The 7,500-nt window shown below is 37.1% G+C and overlaps 1 protein-coding gene across 1 annotated transcript in view; it reads left to right on the forward strand.

The window, feature by feature from the left end:
- Positions 1-7,500, forward strand: part of LOC149131980 (coiled-coil domain-containing protein 148-like) — a 49,181-nt gene that overhangs the window by 34,955 nt on the left and 6,726 nt on the right. The gene's annotated exons all lie outside the window — the stretch shown is intronic.

Here is a 7,500-nt window from a genome sequence, read left to right on the forward strand (position 1 = left end):
TGAGTTCAAATCAAATTCCACCGAGGTCGACTTTTCCTTTCATCATTACTTAGTAGCACGGTTGTGAAAGAAAGTATCTTGTTTTGTTTATCACCCTTTAAATCTTTAGAAAATCTTGCAGATCTTTATAATTCCAGATATCGTGATCATTTGTAGAGTTGGTTATGTATCCTGTTGCTTCAGTAATTGTAGGTATGAAGCTAAAAGTGCATCTTATATGTATGTGTGTATGCATGTGTGTATGTATGTATACATGTATGTATACATGTATGTATACATGCATGTATGTATACATGCATGTATGTATACATGCATGTATGTATACATGCATGTAAGTATGTATGCAGTTATGTACGTGTGTGTATGCAAGTTTGAATGAATACATGCCTGTATGCATGTATGTATATGTACGTGTGTGTGTGTGTGTGTGTGTGTCCCATTCTGTATCTCGCTGAATTTCCTTGTGAACTACGTTAAGGGTACGCATTTCTGTGGAGTACTCAACCACTTGTACATTACTTTTACTAATAGATTGTTCCGTTGATCTGATCAACTGAATTGCTCACCGTCGTTATCGACGCAGTGCCAATTATATACGTACGTATTTATATATGTATATATGTATGTGTGTATACTTGTATGCGTTCCTATATGTATGTATGTATGTATGCTTGTATGCGTGTATGGCCTACAAGAATTGAATTACTGCATTAAGCTACTGATAAAGACTGCACGTTTCTATTAAGGTAGAGTTATGATTTAAATGGCATTTGATTGCTATTTCTAGCAATTTCCCTAACCACGAAGAAGACGTCATTATTGTTTGTAACTGTACTCTGGTTTGATATGATCAAGGTAGGTAATTAGGGTCGTAGCACTGCAGGAGATAAAACAGGTGATTAATGGTATAGAGTTACGCGACACAGGTGTTGCAGGTAAGGTGAGTGCTGATGATGGTGTTTGCGGTTGTGTTGGTGGTTGCGGTGAATTACAGCGGCAGTGGTCGTTGTGGTCGTGGCAACAGTAGCCGTGCTAGTGATACTGGTAATATCGTTGATCAAAATCTAAATGGTGTTGAGGGGAGTCGACGTTGTGGTAGCGGTGGGTGGTAGGTAGTGATGGTTGTCGGCGATGGCAGCATCGGTGGTGGTGGTGGTGTTGGTGGTGGTGGTGTTGTTGTTGGTGGTGGTGGTAGTGGCCTCTAGTGCTGGATGCGGTGATGGATGTGGTAGTGATGGTAGTGGTGGTGGTGGTGGTGGTGGTGGCTGCGGCCCAATTGTTGGTGGTGCTATACAAGGGGGTGCTGAAAAATTCCTGGCTTTGGGCGAAAGAAAATACGTTTTTTGTTTGTTCGAAGCTCTAGCTTTCCATATTTTAAGAATTTCTGGATGCTGCTGTTTAATGAAGTTTCCCTATCTTGTCGTTGAAAGCTCGAAATAGGGAATAATTAACAGTCGACAACTGAGGAGGGGTTAGACTTTCTTTGGTATTTTGTCCCGTACTTGTCTCTCATTATGGATTTACGTATTTTAAAATCGTTAGTGATGTCCTGTACTTTATATATATATATATATATATATATATATATATATATATATATATATATATATATATATATATATGCGACGGACTTCCATGCATTTACCATTTCTTTATTTCTAAGACGTTAAAATATGATTTGAGGGAATATTGTGCGTTACCTCTTACAAGCCAAGTGAGTTAATTATTCTGGTCGGTGTTAACTTGTTGATTACCATGATAGAAACAGAAAAAAGTGGAAAGAAACCGCAACAAAATGAAAGAAAGCAGCCATTTTGAAATTCGTTTCCTCATTATCTCATTAGTGCACTATAAAATACGTCATTTATATACTCTATTGTATCTATTAGAAGCGAAAAATTAGATCACAATTCCGACATTAATTTACTACAACTGTCAATGAATTAGTAGCATTAAAAGTTAATCCATTAATTCTATATCGTTTTTACAGTTATATCTATTTGTTATGCTGCATCAATGCCTTTTAGGTCGAACGTCCTTTACAAATTATCAGTTAACAATAAAAACCTTTTGTCTTCTGATTTTCACAGTAACGAGTCTCTTAAGCAACGAAGGTTTTTAAGCTAAATGGTTTCTACTGTATCATATCGTATCGTAATGCAAGCGTAGTAACTTTCTGTTGTTATATCTGAATTGGTGTCCATTCTCTTCTTTTAAATTTGATTGAGGTGTCTATATTTTACTCTGTTGTTTGTCGACAGACAATGACTTTTGTTATTATTTATTTGTTTTTGCTTTTCCTTTATGTTTCTTCTATCGTACCACATCTTTTGTTAACGCTTCAAAACGAATGTGCTGACTCGTTTAAGACCGTTGACGCCTCTAACGGGGTAACAATTTGTTCATATTTCGTAGGGGGGAAATAAAAACGAACAACGATGGAAAAAAAACTATAACAATAAAGCTCGGAATTATTTCTCCTTTGGGTATGAGACGTCCTGGCACAGCCTTTTTGGCGCCTCTTATTTGGCATCGTTGAATCGACGTTGACCTATTTGACATTGACGTTTTAATACTTCTTTCGCTCTCTTTTCTTTCTATCTCTCCCTCTTCCTCCTCTCCCTCTTCCTCCTCTCCCTCTTCCTCCTCTCCCTCACGTACATATATTGTTTGCTGTTAAAAATGTTTAAATTTAATAGTAATTATTTTCAGATTTCGAAAATTTAAAGATGTAGGTTCTTTAGCTTTAATTTATTAAGGATTCAAGTAAAGGAAATCTTACGAATGTGGAGGAGAAAATTCTCAGGTAACACACGTAGTGATATTGCGATCTGATAGGAATTTACCGATCCAAGAAAATGGCAAAGAGTACCATTATAGCTGATTCCATTAACACCATTTTCATTGAGACCACCACCACCACCACCAACAACAACAACACCACCACATCCATCACCACCTCCAGAACATCCACCACTACCACCACCTCAACCACCACCACCACCACTACCACCACCACCATGACTATCACTAACACCACCGCCACCACCGCCACCACCACCACCACCACCACCTCAACAACCACCACTACCACTACCACCACCTCCACCTCCACCACCACCGCCACCTCCATCACTACCAATCCCATTCCCTCCACCGCCATCACCACTACCACCATCACCACTACCAACACCACCACCACCACCACCACTACCATCATCAGCACCACCAGCATCTCCACCGACTCTTCCACCTCCACCTCTTTCTCCCTCCCTCTTACTAATTCCATGCGTCCTCCTCTCCTCCCGTTCCCGCCCGCCTACACCACCAGTAAACGTAAGTAGCCACGTGTAATAAAAAAAACATTGTCCGATCCAAGAAATGGCAGAGAATACCATTACAGCTGGTTCCATTAACTAACACCATTTTCAACAAGACCACCACCACCACCTCCACCGTCACTCTTTCATCACTACCACTTCCACCACCTCTCCACCAGTTCCCGCCTACGTCGCCAGTAAACGTAAGTAACCATGCGTAGTAAAACATTGACCGAATCAATAGTTTCTCCAACTCAGCTACCAAACAGCGACATACACCCGTTATACGGCCTGCACACACACACACACACACACACACACATATATATATATATATATATATATATATATAAAGTATATATATTATTGTTTCAGTCATTTTACTGCGGCCATGCTGGAGAACCGCCTTAAAGCGAGTTTTAGTCGAAGAAATCCACCCCGTGACTTGTAAAACTAGTGACGCGGACATAAACACATCAGCATCGTTTGTCAAGCGATGGGATGGCAGAGGGACAAACACAGACACAAAGACACCTCCCCCGCCCGCCCCCCGCACACACACACGTATATATGTGTACGATGGGCTTCTTTTCAGTTTCCGTCTACCAAATCCAGTCATAAGGCTTCGGTCAGCCTGAGTAGAAGACACTTGCCCAAAGTGCCACGCAGTGGAACTCAGCCCGGAACCACGTGGTTGGGAAGTAAGCTTCTTACCACACAGCCATGACTACGCCTATAACATATGTGAGTGTGTGTATATATATATATACATATATATATATATATATATATATATATATATATATATATATATATATATATATATATATATATATATATATATATATATATACACGTGTGTGTGTGTGAGTGTACATATATATATATGTGTGTGTCTGTCTGTCTATCTATCTATATATGCCATTTGTAACCTACATATTTATTCATCTACTTACTACTACTACTACTACTACTACTACTACTACTACTACTACTACTACTACTACTACTACTACTACTACTCACGCACACGTATTAATATATGTAGGTCTACTCGTACTTTTCCCCTTGTTATTCCAGGAAAAAACATTTATGTGCGCACGAGAAGGTATGTCTGTCTGTCTGTCTGTCTGTCTGTCTGTATGTATGTATGTATGTATGTATGTGTGTGTGTACATCTATCTATCTATATATATATATATATAATCGCAGATATAGACGTACATATGTATTTCGTACACATATACATATACACACATCCACGCGCGCGCACACATACATGCACACATATATGAAAGAGATAGATAGATAGATAGATAGATAAATAGATAGATAGATACAGAGAGAGAGAGAGAAAGAGAGAGAGGGAGAGAATGACAGAAAGAAAGTGAGAGAGACACGCTGAAGAATCAAACAGATTCTTTGAAAATTCCAAATCAATTTACGTTTCTAGAGAGTTTTTGTAAGACGTTTCTTCCGACTTAACCTTTTTTTTGTCTCCTCTGTTAAAACTGTACAAGCAAGGAATACAACAAACCCAACAAGAGCAAAAACAAAAAAAAACACCCCACTTTCCCTCACATCAAATGTATGTGTACACATACATAGATACATACATACATATATCAATTTATATATATGTGTGTGAGTGTGTTTGCGTGTGTGTATATATATATATATATGCATGTGTGTGTATATATGAATGCATACGTATATAGATATATACATGTATATCAATAATTATGCATGTGTATGTGTGTATGCATGTATACGTATTTCTGTATGCATATATATATGTGTGTGTGTGTGTGTGTGTGTGTGTGTGCGCGTGTGTGTGTGTGTGTGTGTGTGTGTGTGTGTGTGTGTGTGTGTTTGTGTGTGCATACACATATATACATACATACATATATATTTATGTGTATGTATATATATATATATATATATATATATATATATGCTGAAATTGTGTATGTATGTAAGTATATATATATACATACATATATTGGTATTTATATATATATGTATATATATATAAGTATATGTGTGTATATATATATGTATATATATATATATGTGTGTGTGTGTATATATATATGTTTGTATATATCTGTGTATATATATATATATATATATATATATATATATATATATATATACATATATATATATATATATACATATACATATATGTATACACACACACACACACACACACACACACACATACGTTCCAACTGCTCGACCCTAGTTATTTACATTTATAAAATGTCGTCAAAACAATGTATTTCCGCCTATTTGCTTTAATGCAGTCTAAGCTGTTATTTTAACGTTAATGTATCAAATGCTTCGTTTTGCCCACACTTCATCGTCTATAAAAAAAAAAAAAAAAAAAGAAAATCAATTTCCGTAGTCGATTCTGCATCATGTCCTTCATCGACAACGTCAGCCTCTACGTCGAATTCGCACCGAAGTCGCCATCTTCGTTTTCGTCGTCGTCATCGTCGACGTCGGTTTATTCTGTTTTCTTTTTATTTTATTGTTTGTTTTTTTTTACTTGTATTTGCATCTTTTCTGATTTCGTCACGATTTTATCGTATTGCGTATTGCGTTATATTTTGTGTTGTATTGTTTGTTCGATTTGTAGCTATCAACGTTTATATGTTTCTTTCTTGGGTTGTGTGTAGTTGACCTACTCGTTTCTGATACACGCATATGATTATGTGTGTGTGTGTGTGTATATATATAAGCGCAGGAGTGACTGTGTGGTAAGTAGCTTGCTTACCAAACACAGAGCTCCGGGTTGAGTCCCGCTGCGTGGCACCTTGGGCAAAGTGTGTTCAACTAAAGCCTCGGGCCGATCAAAGCGTTGTGAGTGGATTTGGTAGGCGGAAACTGAAAGAAGCCCGTCGTATATATATATATATATATATATATATATATATATATATATATATATATATATATATATATTATTTGTACTTCTGCTTGCTCTTTACGTTCTGAGTTCAAATCCCGCCGAGGTCAACTTTACCTTTCGGGGGTCGATAAATTAAGTACCAGTGAAACACTGGGATCGATGTAATCGACTAGTCCTGTCCCACAAAATTTCAGGCCTTGTGCCTATTGCAAAAAAGATTATTATTATAGCAGGGAGCTGGCAGAATCGTTAGCACGACTGACAAAATGCTTTGCAGCATTTCGTCCGACTTTACTTTCTGAGTTCAAATTCCACCGAGGTTGATTTTGACTTTCATCCCTTCGAGGGTCGATGAAATAAGCACCAGTTACGCACTGGTGTCGATGTAATCGAGTAACCCCCTCCCCCAAAATGTTAGGCCTTGTGCCTATAATAGAAAGGACTATTATTATTATTATTATTATTGTTATGGCAGTGTTCTGGCGGAATCGTTAGCACACCTGGTAAAATGCTTAACGGCATTTCGCCCGTCTTTACGTTCCGAGTTCAAATTCCACCGGGGTCGACCTTGCTCTTACTCCTTTCAGGGTGAATAAAATAACTACAACATGGACACTCGAGTCCAACTTATGTAATCAACTTATACACTCCTCCGAACTTGCTGGCCTTGTGCCAAAATTCTAAACCCGCTACTACCACTATTACTACTACTACCACTACTACCACCACCACCACCACCACCACTACTACTACTACTACTACTACTGACCAACACTATAACCAACAATATGGAATAGGTTTTGAAGCGAGGAGATATAATAAATGATAAGACATGATTTAGTGTTTCCTTATAAATCTCATCTGATGCTTATATTCTCCTATTTGTTATTATTATTATTATTATTATTATTATTATTATTATTATTATTATTATTATTATTATTATTATCACGGCTGGTTAAATGGAAGATTTTTTACTTTGATGCCTCTTGGCAAAGGTAGAGAGAGGTTCCTTATTTCATGACTAATAATATAATTCTGAGGCAAACGATTCTTTCGCTGTCAAACATGACAGCATGCGAGCATGCCAAGCAGAGAAGAGGCCATCTTCATCTGGTCTAGTATATGATATATATACGTGTGTGTGTGTGTATGTATGTATATATGTATTATATGTACGTATGTATGTATATATGTATATACGTATGTATGTATGTATATACGTATATATATATGTATTTATGTATATATATATATATATAT

Source organism: Octopus bimaculoides, chromosome 18 (assembly GCF_046866305.1).
Source record: "Octopus bimaculoides isolate indiv1 chromosome 18, ASM4686630v1, whole genome shotgun sequence".
In the NCBI taxonomy this organism is placed as follows: Eukaryota; Metazoa; Mollusca; class Cephalopoda; order Octopoda; family Octopodidae; genus Octopus; species Octopus bimaculoides.